The sequence below is a fragment of the Salvelinus alpinus genome, chromosome 31 (genome assembly GCF_045679555.1).
Source record: "Salvelinus alpinus chromosome 31, SLU_Salpinus.1, whole genome shotgun sequence".
In the NCBI taxonomy this organism is placed as follows: Eukaryota; Metazoa; Chordata; class Actinopteri; order Salmoniformes; family Salmonidae; genus Salvelinus; species Salvelinus alpinus.
Genome location: NC_092116.1, coordinates 2,973,679 through 2,990,383, shown reverse-complemented (window position 1 = coordinate 2,990,383; position 16,705 = coordinate 2,973,679). Strand labels below are relative to the sequence as shown.

General features: G+C 41.9%; 1 pseudogene; it reads right to left on the bottom strand.

The window, feature by feature from the left end:
• The window catches only part of LOC139561009 (piggyBac transposable element-derived protein 4-like), a 361,845-nt pseudogene that overhangs the window by 3,802 nt on the left and 341,338 nt on the right, over positions 1 to 16,705 (bottom strand).

Genomic DNA, 16,705 nt, shown 5'->3' with positions numbered 1-16,705 from the left:
GCACAGACTGGAATATGTTCCGGGATTCTTCCAATGGAATTGAGGAGTACACCACATCAGTCGCTGGCTTCATCAATAAGTGCATCAATGACTTCGTCCCCACAGTGACTATATGTTCATACCCCAACCAGAAGCCATGGATTCCAGTCAACATTCGCACTGATCTAAAGGGTAGAGCTGTCACTTTCAAGGAGTGGGACTCTAACCCGGAAGCGTATAAGAAAGGCATGAGAGCATCAGCTGTTCTGGAAGACCGTCTGATCACGCTCTCCATAGCCGATGTGACTAAGACCTTTAAACAGGTCAATATTCACAAGGCCGCAGGGCCAGATGGATTACCCGGATGTGTACTCCGAGCATGCGCTGAAAAACTGGCAAGTGTCTTTACTGAAGTTTTCAACCTTTCCCTGTCTGAGTCTGTAATACCAACATGTTTCAAGCAGACCACAATTGTCCCTGTGCCAAGAACACTAAGGCAACCTGCCTAAATGACTACCGACCCGTACCACTCACGTCTGTAGCCATGAAATGCTTTGAAAGGCTGGTCAAGGCTCACATCAACACCCTTATCCCAGAAAACCTAGACCCACTCCAATTGACATACAGCCCCAACAGATCCACAGATGATGCAAATGAACAATTATGTGAGAATGCTATTCATTGACTACAGCTCAGCGTTCAACACCATAGTGCCCTCAAAGCTCATCACTAAGCTAAGATACCCTGGGACTAAACACCTCCCTCTGCAACTTGATCCTGGACTTCCTGACGGGCCGCCCCAAGGTGGTAAGGGTAGGTAACAACACATCCGCCACGCTGATCCTCAACACGGGGTTCCCTCAGGGGTGCGTGCTCAGTCCCCTCCTGTACTCCTTGTTCACTCATGACTGCAAAGCCAGGCACGACTCCAACAACGTCATTAAGTTTGACGATGACAGAACAGTGGTAGGCCTGATCACCGACAACAATGAGACAGCCTATAGGGAGGAGGTCAGAGACCTGACCATGTGGTGCAAAGACAACAACCTCTCCCTCAATGTGATCAACACAAAGGAGATGATTGTGGACTATAGGAAAAGGATGAACAAGCATGCCCCCGTTCTCATCGACGGGGCTGTAGTGGAGCCCGTTGAGAGCTTCAAGTTCCTTGGCGTCCACATCATCAACAAACTAACATGGTCCAAGCGCACCAAGACAGTCATGAAGAGGGAACGACAAAACCTATACCCCCTCAGGAGACTGAAAAGATGTGGCATGTGTCCTCAGATCCTCAAAAGGATCTACAGCTGCACCATCGAGAGCATCCTGACGGGTTGCATCACTGCCTGGTATGGCAACTGCTCAGCTTCCAACTGCAAGGCACTACAGAGTGTAGTGCGTACGGCCCAGTACATCACTGGGGCCAAGCTTCCTGCCATCCAGGCCCTCTATACCAGGCAGTGTCAGAGGAAGGCCCTAAACATTGTCAAAGACTCCTGCCACCATAGTCATAGACTGTTCTCTCTGCTGCCGCATGGCAAGCGGTGCCGGAGCTCCAAGTCTAGGTCCAAGACGCTTCTAAACAGCTTCTATCCCCAAGCCATAAGACTCCTGAACATCTAATCAATTGGCTACCCAGACTATTTGCATTGCCCCTTCCCCTATGCTGCTGCTACTCTCTGTTATTATCTATGCATAGTCACATTAATAACTCTACCTAAATGTACATATTACCTCAATTACCTCGACACCGATGCCCCCGCACATTGACTCTGTACCAGTACCCCTTGTATATAGAGCCGCTATTGTTATTTTACTGCTGCTCTTTAATTATTTGTTATATTTATCTCTTACTTTTTAAAGGTATTTTCTTCAAACTGAATTGTTTGTTAATTAAGGGCTTGTAAATATGTGTTTCACTGTAAGGTCTACACCTGTTGTATTCGGCGCATGTGACAAATACAATTTGATTTGATTTGAATATGACATTTAATAGATTACAAATTACATGACCCTCCCCTGGACAAAATTCGAAAAATACTAAACCCGCCCTGACTGAAATTGAAAAAGCATGATCCTCCCCCATTTTCCTATTGTGTACATTTTGATCTGACCCTAAATGACATGGCAGATTATTATCAATGACTTACCAACAATTGTAACAAGTTAACAATAGGAAATCCTCACTGGTACACTAGTTTATAGAAAGACCCATATATAGTATAGTTCTATAAGCACTATGACATTTTTCCCCAAAACAAATGTGTAGTTGGTGTGGAGGAAGGATTGAGTTGCGAAGCCAAGGAGATGCTCGAGTTCACATGCTGTAAATTGTCCATAATCCATCTGCGGAAGTGGTTCCGGCTGCAGGCTGCAGCTTTGGCTCATCACACACCCATCATGGCGACTCTTTATGTGCTTTTAAGCAACTCAAACTAAATTATATCCTTAATGAGCCTCGTAGGAAGGCCCCTGTCATCGTTAGCGAGACCTCCGGGAAGAGGTCGGGATGCCACATGCCCACTTCCCCCTACTTGCTGTGTGACCCCGCCCCTCGCTTTGACGGCCAGGGGGAGGAGGGCGGCCAATCAGATGGCAAGGTTGATGGCTCAGACCAAGGGGGTCATGTGACCTCCTATAGATGCTGTCAGTGATGGCCGGTCTAATTGACCACAGGAGGAGAGGGGACTGCCAGGCTGGAGTGGCCTCGGATGATTAAGATGAGAAGGAAGGCGGGGTCTCACAGATCTTAATGCCACTCATTACTGGTTGGAGTCAGGACCTTGGTGTCAGATTTATTTATTCTGATTTTCAAACAAAGGTATTCATAAAAATATAGTTGAAACGTAACTGTGAATAAAATCTAACTTTTTCTTTGTTTGTTTACTTTTTAATTATAACGTCTCAGCTTGTATTTCCCAGGTATGTACAATGACATTATCTAGTCATAATAAGTAAGTTATTGTGCTTTATTTTACTTGCTTCAAATAATTACCACAATTGGTTACCATGGTACCAAATGGTAGTGGTGCTCATTTGAATGAATCCCCGCAAAATCAACTGGTAATTAGATGATTGTCATGTAATTACCACTTAACCATGAAATTTCAAAATAAATACCAATAAATAAAGTTCTGTAAACTACACAAACCTGCAGCGGCGAGGAGTCATTCAGGGTAAGTGGGACCCAGCCCCACTACTGTCCAGCAGATGGCATGTAATGTTATGCATGTAATTCTGACGTTCATTCGTTGTCATAATATTATATCATATCAGTTAGCAAACAGTGTAAACAAAATCATTGCTTGAGTTAATAAAGCAGCATACTTGACTTCTCGTCCCGTATTACTGTTTTGGCAAATTTTCTTTGAGTAAGGCAGCTCCAGAATGCAGCTGTTTTGGCCTCGTTCAGTGGCGGATGGGCAGCCAGAGAAAGCACAGATTGTAGGCGTCGTTGATCTTCTCTGGTTGCGCATGACTGACTCAAGGTGATGTCACTCACAACACGGCAGCACCTAATGAGAGAGCCCACTGAGGGCCAGGCAGCTTCTGCCCCCTTGGGTGCTGCCATAGAGTTACATTGAAAGTGCCCATCCAACAAGGTTCATGGTCATTGGCCACAGATAAGATGACATCTTTTCTTTGGTAACTTTGATTGCACTGATATGTGTCAACTTCATTGCTTATCATGTCTTCTAGATAGCTGAAAAGTTATCATGAATCATGTTGTCTATCTCCTAGCAAATCATCGGCGCTCATCAGCCACTGAACATTGAAATAAGGCATCTGTTAAAATAAAGCAAGCTGGAAATAAAGATTCAACTGTGGTTGGTAGTGGATGGAAGTAGTGACTAACATATGTTTTGAGGTAGCTAGAGTACAGTATACGAACTGGCTTGTTGTTAATGTTTGATGTTAGACTGTTATACCCATGTAACTGTAACTCTGAACTAGATGAACCGAGGGAGTAATTTGATAAACTGTAAATCTTAACCAGAGCATCTTGGTAACAGGTAGGCAGACGCACTCAGAACGTGCTTTGGCTGTGTCCCAATACTCTAACAATGTAGCAATATTTTAGACCCATGCTGAATTTGACTAAGGCAAGTAAACTGATCATAAACTAATGTTATAACATTTGTGTGTGAAGTGGTTTCGATGCATATTAGCATTTTTTGATTGAGTTTGCGCCACCAGTGTTTTCATGTCAAAATTGCCGTTGCAAGCCTGGCAAATTTTGAATACAACAGTCTTCCTATTGTCGAGCGTTCTCCGACATCTCCCCCAAAATCCTAATTGAACCCTTGTCTCCCTCTATATCACAGTGAAAACTCTGTCTCCATCTACAGTAGGACAATTACGTGTTAATCACAGTTTATAGCCATTTAGTGTGTTTGTGTAAGCCCTCTAATCAGTCTGTTCTGCTTTTCGGTGACTTCACGCTGCGTTTCATTAAACCCCAACACCCCGCAACCCAAAACAGGCTCCAGTGAGATTGTGTTACGAGATGCGGGCAAGATTAAACAAATCTCCTGATTGTGACTCGTTAAATTGCCATAATTAGTGTCTGCGAGATAAACGTATCATGTGACTGTGACATTTTTCTTACATTGCTGTTTTGAAGATACCCCCATTTGAAATAATGACTAAATACAAGTTACTGTGAAGCACTAAGAACATTTTGGGTGGTTTGGTAACAGAACTAGGAAAATGTTTTTTCGCAAAGGGAGAATGTGTTCGGCTAGGGTTTTAAAAATAAGTACATCCTAAGAAAGGACCCGCTGAGTGAAGAAGTCATAATTATACTAATTTAAAATGACTGCTGATAATTGATATGATAAAAAGCTATGGAGATCTGTGTCAAAAAATGATTTAGTACAATCTGTATCAACCACGTACAGACAAGATATTTTAGTTTTTGAGGGACAAAATTCGAGGACATGGTTATATATTCAATACAAGAAAGAGTAAAAAGTTTCAAAGGCCTACATCTGAAATGTATTCATACCGGCTGGATATCTTTTTTGGTGGTGGACCATTCTTGCTACACATAGGAAACTGTTGAGCATGAGCGCGAAGAACCCAGCAGCATTGCAGTTCTTGACACAAACCGGTGCACCTGGCACCTACTACCATACCCCAATCAAAGGCACTTAAATATTTCGTCTTGCCCATTCACCCTCTAAATCGCACACATACACAATTGTCTCGAGGCTTAAAAAAAGTTTTTTAACCTGTCTCCTCAACCGTCATCTACACTGATTGAAGTGGATTCAACTGGTGACATCAATAAGGGATAAAAGCCTTCATCTGGATTCACCTGGTCAGTCTGTCATGGAAAGAGCAGGTGTTCTTAATGTTTTGGACACTCAGTGGCTGTGGGTTATTGACCTATCTTGACAATCAACTTTTTAATCTTATTTTTTCTCCTTTATGTACATTCTGTACCCAGTAGTAAAAAATAACCTGATGACAAGGATTGTCAGAGTAACATAACTTGTTGAACATTCTGTCCTTCCGGCTACAAACTGGACAAAGACTATACACGTGTAGGTGGACAATAGCCCTATAAGATGATTTTACAGTACGCATTCACACACAGACAATGTTTACCTCTTTTGAAAAATCGATGCAGATGGAGTCCTAAGCTCTCTTTCCACCCATCCACTATTCAGAAGTAGTCAGAGTTTAAAAAAAGTGTTTTATCTTTATTTATACAAGTTTTTCTCATTGAGATAACATGTATTTTCCAAGAGACCTCAGAGAGGACTTGATGAGGTGATGAGAACTTGCAGTACTTCTCCATCCTATCCTATCCTCTGCTCTCCTCTCCTCTCGCTCCTTCAAAGGCCAAGTCACACAGGACACAGAGTTCACATCATATAAGCACACTATGGCCTTTCTGTCACTACTTAGACCCTGAGTGTAGAGTGTGCAGACACACAGGCAGCCCTCTCCTCTGCATGTGCTTCTACATAACATAAACAATATTAAACACTGGGAGATATTTTCATTTTGAACCGCCATTCAATCCGATTGCGAGTTATAGGCATTGCAGCTTTTAAAGGACATTCTCAGGAACTTTGTGAACGCGGAAAGATTTCCTTCAAAAACTGCAATGCCTATAACCACGATTGTATTGAATCCCGGCCTAAATGTTCTTTAACAATTGTGTTTGATTATGTGGTCTGGAGTTTATTCAAGGATAGGAACGTGTCAATGGCCTGCATGTTTGGCACATACTGTTGCTGAATGCATATAGGATGTTTGAAAATGGTTCGGAAGGATAATGAGATCATCCATGTCAATACACAAACTGTATACAAAAATAGAACAATGGATCCTAGTCTTAAATATATGTTATACATATTGCCAGAGAATGCATTTTATACTTCGATAATTAGAATTCCCCATTTCGAGCAATAAATGGTAATGGCGAGGTTAGTGGAAAAACATAATTACAAAAACTAGTCAAGCCTAACGAAACAACGCTTAAAGCCTGTATTACTATTAGTGTCGAGCAATCGTCACAATCGTTATTCATCCTCACTGGAAAACAGACCTGAATACATTTTTTGTGATTGTAAAAAAAATTGGGGAATGGGATGGACGAGTAAAACAGTAACTGAGGGATGGAAGGAATTTGCGTTAATTATTAACTGAGAAATGGCGAGGCCTGAATTCTCAACGCACGCCGGGCCGTATATTCTGATGAACTTGAATGGAAAACATACACAACTTATTTAGCAATAGTACAATAGACCTCATCCATGAGTGAAACGCAAAAACTTGAGAATGATTTTCAATACCTTGTCAAGTAGGTTGCAGAGGTTGAACGTGTCAGAGTACAGTGGGCCACGTCCCCTGCATGTTGTAATATACCATTTCAATCAGTGTTTGGCTTTATGTATGCTGACACCTGACGGGGTGACTTTTCATTTAAACACCTACCTCTACTTTAAATAATGACTTAAATCCACCGTGTGCCATTCTGATTGGCAACGGTGCCATAAAGACAACGTTATATGGATTGTTATCATAGATGAGTTAATTTCCCAGATGATAGTGCTAAAGGCTCCTAAAGGAATGCAATTGCCAACTGGATAGAGAAGGTAAGATGTGCACACACATATATGCAGGCAAGCAAGCACAGACACACACGCTACACATGCACGCCACACACAGATAGATGAAGGATAAAGCTATAAACCAAGGGAAAGAGCTCACAGAGAGGAGCCATAAGCGTCTTGTCTGAGCTCGCACAGTTGTGCCCGGAAAACAATCAATCACCAGACACAATCCCACCTCCAAAAGAAAGAAGAGAGCGAAGGATAAAGAGAAGTAGACAGAAGAGAGGTAAAGAGGAGAATCACTTCAGCTTACCTCTGACCCACTTTCTACAGCTTTGCCTACCCCGATGAATCCATTCCAATATATTCACGTGCCTGATCATATTGTAACGGTCCTCGGTATAAGAGCCAAGGTACAATTCCCACGAAGTGGATTAACAATATGGGCGCGATGTGTAGGGTGTTTGCCTTTCACGCCGGAGTCATGGGATTGCTTCCCTGCCACGCCGCTGTCCGGGGACAAACAAATTGGTGTCAGAAGTGGGATGGTGGCTACGGTGTCATCTGAATGCACGGCCCAGATGTGTGAGGGGGCTGAGGATAGTCAAAGCACAGGGACGTGGCTTCCTGTTTGGACGGGGTAGTGTAGTGACCCTCTCCATATGAACCGTGTTACAATTCCCACTAAGTGGGATAATCCTATTGACATGATGCATAGGATTTTTGCCTTTCATGCCAGAGACCCAGATTTGCTTCCCTGCATCACCATTCGCTATAATACCATTTCTGCCCCTTTTTAGGTACATTTTCTTTTCAATAATGGAATAATGGAAGCAACAAATCATTTTATGGTTGATGACTGAGGTGGGATATAACTGTTGCATTACTGCATAAAACGGTAATAAAAAAAAACAACATAAAACCATGGTAAATCATATACTACCGTTCAAAAGTTTGGGGTCACTTAGAAAAAAGCTTTTTTTTTGTCCATTAAAATAACATAAAAATGATCAGAAATACAGTGTAGACATTGTTAATGTTGTAAATGACTATTGTTGCTGGAAATTGCTGATTTTTTATGGAATATCTACATAGGTGTACAGAGGCCCACTATCAGCAACCATCACTCCTGTGTTCCAATGGCACGTTGCGTTAACTAATCAAAGTTTATAATTTTAAAAGGCTAATTGATCATTCGAAAACCCTTTTGCAATTATGTTAACAAAGCTGAAAGCTGTTGTTCTGATGAAGAAGCAATAAAACTGGCCTACTTTAGACTAGTTGAGTATCTGGAGCATCAGCATTTGTGGGTTCGATTACATGCTCAAAATGGCCAGAAACAAATACCTTTCTTCTGAAACTCGTCAGTCTATTCTTGTTCTGCGAAATGAAGGCTATTCCATGCGAGAATTTGCCAAGAAACTGAAGATCTCGTACAATGCTGTGTACTACTCCCTTCACAGAACAGCGCAAACTGGCTCTAACCAGAATAGAAAGAGGAGTGGGAGGCCACAACTGAGCAAGAGGACAAGTACATTAGACTGTCTAGTTTGAGAAACAGATGCCTCAGAAGTCATCAACTGTCAGCTTCATTAAATAGTACCCGCAAAACATCAGCCTCAACCTCAACAGTGGAGAGGCGACTCCGGGATGCTGACATTCTAGGCAGCGTTCCTCTGTCCAGTGTCTGTCTGTGTGTCTGTGTTCTTTTGCCCGTCTTAATCTTGTATTTTTATTGGCCAGTCTGAGATAAGGCTTTTTATTTGCAACTGTGCCTAGACGGTCAGCATCCCGGAGTCGCCTCTTCACTGTTGACGTTAAGACTGGTGTGACCCCAAACTTTTGAACGGTAGTGTATGTTGGTAACCATTGTAACCTCTGTTCAAGTGCCAACCTCTGTTTAATCTTTGTTCAACATTTCTTCAAAAGTCTTAACCATGCGTGGGAGGTTGTAGATATTGTGGTGAAGTTGGGGTCTATTCCAGGCTCTGAGAACACTGGCATGACAGATGTAGCCTTGATAAAGCAGTTGAAGCTATATCCTGAACTAGGGACAAATAGATACAGAGAGGTCTCAGGGGATAGATCTCTCCATGGGGACTGTGTGTATGTCTCTAAAGTTGAAGTAATTACCTACGACTCACTTCACACGGCTGAGTACACACACATTTGTCAGGGAGCCAAATTAGAGTTATTTAACATGCATGTCTACAACCAAGACAATTAATAATAAAAATTAGTATCTATCAGTTCATCATTTTATAATTGCTAATCTATTGAAAAATAAACCTGAAAAATGATTTGGTAATAAATGATAAAAAGAAGAAACATTGAAACTATATAGTATATATTGACGCCACATTGCTGCGTGGCTTCGTTCCATTGGCTGCCAGGTCATGTACGTGTTTTGGTGCCTACAGGACAGGTAAATGATTATGTTTATCTTCTCTTAAAGTAAGTCATGACCAGCAGGGTATGTATAATGTCTTGTGTAAGAGGGACCTGGGGGTGAGATTTCCACCAAAGGATTGACTGCCTTGCCTTCCATTGGCTGCCAGGTCATGTACGTGGTACCAGGCTTTTAGAAGTGCTCTCTGTTACAGGGTGAGTCAGAGAGACTGAGGACCGTAATCTGGCACAACATTGGCCGGTGTTAAATAACACAACGCATTTACTGATGTTACCCAAGGGTCCGCTGACAGTGCACTCCAGATCTGAACCTAATTGCCGCTTCCTCCCGGCAACGACGAAAGGGATACAGAAGTCTGACGTGTGTGACAAGATTTGTTGTCGCCAACGGACACTAACCAGTACCTTTGCAAAATCACTGTAATTGAACATGCCACGGATTTGACCTGATTAAGCTGTGAACAATGAAACGCTGGGACATTTTTATACTTACTCAGGACAGTTGCCGGCCCCCGTGATGATATATAATATCACTTGGCAGGCAAGATAATTATAACATAGCTCAGCGAACAGAATCCGGAGGGGGTGCCATCTGAGGGTGCTGCACTAGAGGGGGTGGGAGAAGGTGGGGGTGTACTATAATCTGTACTGTCAGAGTTACTTTTATTAGAGTCAACCGGGGCCTGATAGATCCTGACGCATACACACATGCATACACACACACACACAACTCTCCTTGGAAAAGCTATGTCATCGAGGAAGCGGTCAAGCCCCCTATTCCTTCCCCATCCACAACATTACAAAAATAGGCGGGTCAGTGAAACACCTGTTTTGGTACCTACAGGACAGGTAAATGATTATGTTTATCTTCTCTTAAAGTAAGTCATGACCAGCAGGGTATGTATAATGTCTTGTGTAAGAGGGACCCGGGGGTGAGATTTCCACCAAAGACTGACTGCCTTGCCTTTTTTTTTTTTACCTTTATTTAACCAGGCAAGTCAGTTGAGAACAAATTCTTATTTTCAATGACGGCCTAGGAACAGTGGGTTAACTGCCTTGTTCAGGGGCAGAACGACAGATTTTTACCTTGTCAGCTTGGGGAATCGATCTTACAACCTTCCGCTTACTAGTCCAACGCTCTAACCACTAGGCTACCTGCCGCCCCTTTAAATGCCTTGACAGGTTATTTGCCAATGCATGGACATTCATACTCTTGGTCTTCCAAGAGGCAATATCCAGAGCCGCCTTCCATGAAAGCGTGTTACCTATATGCTACATACAGCATAACCATTACTTTACTGTGAGACTCGTGATATTCCAGTGCAGTGATATGTACCGTGCCTTTGGAAAGTATTCAAACCACTTGACTTTTCCAATGTTTTGTTACATTACAGCCTTATTCTAAAATGGATGAAAAAATACTCAGAAATCTACACACACACCCATAATGACAAAGTGAAAACAGGTTTAAGGAATTTGTGCAAATTTATAAAAAACAAATACCTTATTTACATAAGTATTCAGACCTTTGGCTAAGAGACTGGAAATTGAGCTCAGGTGCATTATGTTTCCATTGATCATCCTTGAGATGTTTCTTGAGATGTTTCTAACACTTGATTGGAGTCCAAGTAAATTCAATTGATTGGACATGATTTGGAAAGGCACACCCCTGTCTATACAAGGTCCCACAGTTGACAGCGCATGCCAGAGCAAAAACAAGCCATGAGGTTGAAGGAATTGTCAGTAGAGCTTCCCAGGAACAGTGGCTTCCATCGCTCTTAAATTGAGGAAGGTTGAGGAAGGTTGGAACCACCAAGACTCTTCCTAGAGCTGGCCGCCTGGCCAAACTGAGTAATCGGGCGAGAAGGGCCTTGTTCAAGGAGGTGACCAAAAATCTGACGGTCACTCTGACAGAGCTCCAGAGTTCCTCTGTGGAGATGGGAGAACCTTTCAGAAGGACAATCATCTCTGCAGCCCTCCACCAATCACGCCGTTATGGTAGATTGTCCAGACGGAAGCCCCTCCTCAGTAAAAGGCACATGACAGCCCGCTTGGAGTTTGCACCTAAAGACTATCAGACCATGAGAAACAAGGTTCTCTAGTCTGATGAAACCAAGATGAACTCTTTGGCCTGATGAAACCTGGCACCATCCCTATGGTGAAGCATGGGGGTGGTAGCATCATGTTGTGGGGGTGTTTTTCAGTGGCAGGGACTGGGAGACTAGTCAGGATTGACCAAAGTACAGAGAAATCCTTGATGAAAACCCGCTCCTGAGCGCTCAGGACCTCAGACTGGGGGCAAAGGTTCACCTTGCAAGAGGACAATGACCCTAAGCACACAGCGAAGATAATGCAGTGGTGGCTTCGGGACAAGTCTCTGAATGTCCTTGAGTGGCCCAGCCAGAGCCCAGACTTGAACCCGATCGAAAATCTCTGGAGAGACCTGAAAATAGCTGTACAGCAACGCTCCCCATCCAACCTGACAAAACTTGAGAGGATCTGCAGAGAAGAATGGGAGAAACTCCCCAGATACAGGTGTGCCAAGCTTGTCGTGTCATACCCAAGAAGACTCAATGCTGTATTTGGTGCCAAAAGTGCTTCAACAAAGTACTGAGTAAAGGGTCTGAATACTATGGGATATTTCAGATTTATTAAAACCTGTTTTTGCTTTGTCATTATGGAGTAGATTGATGAGGGAAAAACATGATTTAATCAATTTTAGAACAAGGCTCTAACCTAACAAAATGTGGAAAAATGTAATGGGTCTGACTACTTTCCAAAGGCACTGTATCACAGTACAGAAATGTATATGCTTGAGCTGCTATTACAGCTCCATGCAATGCATGTAGACTAACAACTTTGTGATTCATGCTATTACATTCCACTCTGACCAGAAGTTATGGGTATATATAGAAACATCGAACTTCCAGGCAGAAAAAAAATATGCTGTTCCTTTAAAAACCTACCTAACTCCGTCTTGTCTTCCGTCAATCTAACGCTTCAATAAACCTGGTCTGTCTGTCTGTCTCTCACTCACACACACACACACACACACACACGTTCACGTGATCACTGCGGTATCACAGAGCACATCCACAGAGGAAGTAGGTCCATGCAGATTGCTAACGTACTGCCAATGAGCATAGGAGGTAGAGACCTCGAGAAATAAAAATGTCAACTTCCTGGAAAAGTAGGTTTGTTCGCTGATATTAGTGTTTTTAGAGTCTTGAATTGTTGTGAAGTGATTCTTATTATATTTGAACACCTGCTGGGTGCTATTTAACCTCACTTAATGTAATTCCCTAAATTAAGTACATTTTGTTCAATAATTTAGTGAAGATGCCATCCGTTCCTCCCGGTTTCTGTTCGAATGGTGCTCACCTGACTTCCCATACTCAGTTGACAAAAGAGTTAAAGAGGGTAGGGCGGAAGGACAGGGATGAAACCTGCAGAGATTTACAAAGTGTGCGTTTTCGTGCACAGGTATGTGCACGTACACACATGTGTGCGAGTGAGTGTATGAATGCACGTGTTTCTGAGTTTTGAGTGTGTGTGTCCAAATCTGTGTGTGCGCGTGTCTCGGAGTGTGACTAACGGGCAGGCTCGCTACAAGCCGAGCAGATTGCCTGGCCGTTAAAGAGCCGTGGAGACCTGCGGTGCCGGTCCCCTCATGCCCCAGCAGAGCTAAACAGATGACCAGGTAACCGATCTGCTCACCATGGGCCTCTGCCAATGTACAGGCCGGGGGAAGGAGAAGTGACAACCGCGGTCACACGCTGTTCTCCAAGCTGTCTGATCTGCATCTGCCTCCTCAGTCCCTTTTTCCCACATCGGACCATCTTACCATCTCTTTCCCTATTAACTTAATCATCATACTGTATACATGGAAAAAGTGAGAGGCACAGTGTGAAGAGTCATATTAAAGGTTTTTTTTTCCTATCACTTTGGCACATTTTTCAGATGCAGGGTATATTTTCTAAGTACAGAACTCTTAACTGATTTCACTTTTAATGCCCACTAACTTAAGTTCAGAACATTCATTGGAGTTTCACACATCTTTCACCCCTGAGTCATTCATGAAAAGTCTAAGCTTTCCGTGAAATATCATGAGAACATTTTCTGTAGTTACCAATACATCAGATAACGATAGGCTCACCAGTAAGTCATTTTAACTACCATTTAATACAATAGCTAAAAATACAAGATACACATTTCAAAATGTTTGTTTTTGAAGAGCTGAATAGAAAGAAAAGTAGACGGTAAATAAAATTTTCCATACAGTATTCGACTATAACTTGACATGCACAATTGTTCTATAATTTGTATCCAATGGCAGGTTGCGAGCATGTTGAGGAATACACTACATGGTCATAGGTATGTGGACACACCTTCAGAATTTGTGGATTTGGCAATTTCAGCCACACCCATTGCTGACAGGTGTATAAAATCGAGAAAACATCCATTCAATCTCCATAGACAAACAGTGTCAGTAGAATTGCTCGTACTGAATTGCCCGTACTGAAAGAGTGACTTTCACTTACAGCCAATCACCATGATCACTTTTATTTCAACTCCACCCGTCTATCGCTCTGTGGCCCCCGCCACTTCATTGATTGCATCATTTCCTGTCAGTGTCGGTAACATCCAGGAATGCACGACGGACAAGTCCAAAGAGATGTTTGGGGAGTAAGCCAGCTCTCTGAAACGCAGATGGAGCCTGATAGAAAGGAAGATACAGGATTCAGAACACACACGTCATGCCCGACTATCTACTCACAAGATCACCATTTTGAAGGAAAGGATGTTCACGTCACAGAATTATGGTATATTACAGTTTAGCTTTATTGATGAATAGTCTCTGGTCTTTAAAAAAAAGTCTAAAACACTTATAGGGCCACGCAGAAACTCATTCAGACTCTAAATAACCAAAAGGAACAATAAGCACATTTCTATAACAGCAGAACTAAATGTAATTTAGAATTGAATATTTTTTATATGGGGGATAAAACATGCAAATGAGTTGCTAATGAACAAAAAGTATTTACCCTTGTCAAGAATTGTTTAACATGGGAGTTTTTCGGATGCACATTTGCACGTTCACCAGTCGAGCCTCTTGCTCTCCAGTCACAAATTACAATGCTATTCCAGTCCAATTATACAGAACAAGTGCACCATTATCCAGTTCTGAACACCAGACACGTATATTTCCCCCCTTCATTTTCTCATGTGCCGCTTCTAGCCACAAGGACTGCACTCTCAGGAGTCAGGAGAGAGAGGAGAGAGAAAGAGACGCAACTCCAGTTGAGTTATTATCAACAGATTAACCAAAGTACATGGACCCTAACATAAACATGTAACAAACAAGGACTGGTTTCTACCAGATTCATAGTATGAAAAGTCTTTCCAAAGCGCCAGAAAGCCAGAAAGCTTTTCATGGTAAAGTTGTATTAGCTGGATGTGACAAATCTAATTTTATTTTAATCATTCTTGAAAACTAAGATATACTGTCCATAAGTTAAGCTGTCCATTTGTAGATCCTTTGTAACTGCTAAGTCTCTTTGAAATGTGGATTCTATTTTTCAAAGTAAACATAAATCAAACAAGTCACTGTTACCATGGTACTGATATGCATGATTATTTTGTATGTTGGCAAAGCAGTCAGAAACAACTGATTGAAGAGTGGAAGACTTTAAGTTTCTATAGCTATCTGCCACACATTTCTTTGTGATTGTCTCCACCCCCTCCAGGTGTTGCCAATCTTCCCCATTATCTCCTGTGTATTTATACCTGTGTTCTCTGTTTGTCTATTGCCAGTTTGTCAAGCCAACCAGCGTTTTTGTGTCATCTCCTGCTTTTCCCCAGTCTCTCTTTACTCGTCCTCCTGGTTTTTGACCCTTGCCAGTCCTGACCCTGTACCCACCCTCCTGACCACTCTGCCTGACCCTGAGCCTGCCTGTCGTCTTGTACCTTTGCCTCTGTTACTGTAATAAACATTGTTACTTCAACACGGTCTGCATCTGGGTCTTACCTTGATTCCTGATACTATGTACAGTGGCTTGCGAAAGTATTCACCCCCTTGGCATTTTTCCTATTTTGCTGCCTTACAACCTGGAATAAAAATAGATTTTTTGGGGGGGTTGTATCATTATATTAACACAACATGCCTATCACTTTGAAGATGCAAAATATTTTTTATTGTGAAACCAACAAGATTTAAGAAAAATAAATGGAAAACTTGAACGTGCATAACTATTCACCCCCCCAAAGTCAATACTTTGTAGAGCCACCTTTTACAGCTGCAAGTCTCTTGGGGTATGTCTCTAAGCTTGGCATATGACTTTCAGAACAGGTGTATATATACTGAGATCATGTGACAGATCATGTGACACTTAAATAAAGTACACATGTATGCAATCGATCTAATTATGTGACTTCTGAAGGTAATTGGTTGCACCAGATCTTATTTAGGGTCTTCAATGCAAAGGGTGTGAATACATATGCACGCACCACTTTTCCATATTTTTTTTTGTTGAATTTTTGAATCAAGTTATTTTTTTCATTTCACTTCACGTCTTTGGACAATTTTTTGTATGTTTATTACATGAAATCCAAATAAAAATCTATTTAAATTACAGGTTGTAATGCTACAAAATAGGAAAAACGCCAAGGGGGATGAATACTTTTGCAAGGCACTGGATTTCCTTCTCCCATACCGGCATGAAAACATACTACAGTTTAATTTAGAATACTACCGTACTTACTTAATGCAGAATTCTTTAGTAAATACTACTATATTGTCCGCAAAAACACTAACTATAGTAAATACTACAGTATCTAATCTTCACATACTTTGTCCATTCCCCTCACCATATCCCAATTTCTGCAACCTGTATGTGAGAAACTGACATGCCAAGTATAGACCATATATTGTGTTGCATACAGTTTTTGGAAAAGAGACAAATCTCTGAACTATCCACTCAGACCCCAGGCCTACCTACCTACAGGTTATGGAAAATGTGCTCTTTTAATATCTCCCCAGTAGTTATTTTCAAGGAGAAAGCCTCCACTTCTATGTCAAAGATAATAAAAATCAAAAACACAATGGAAAACACAACAGGAATGTCCGCTAAAAGAGTCAATACTCAATATTACAGTCTGCAAAAACACTATATAAAATACTACTGTATACGGGAAAAGTACAAAAATGTATCCATTAAGTCGCTCTGGATAAGAGCGTCTGCTAAATG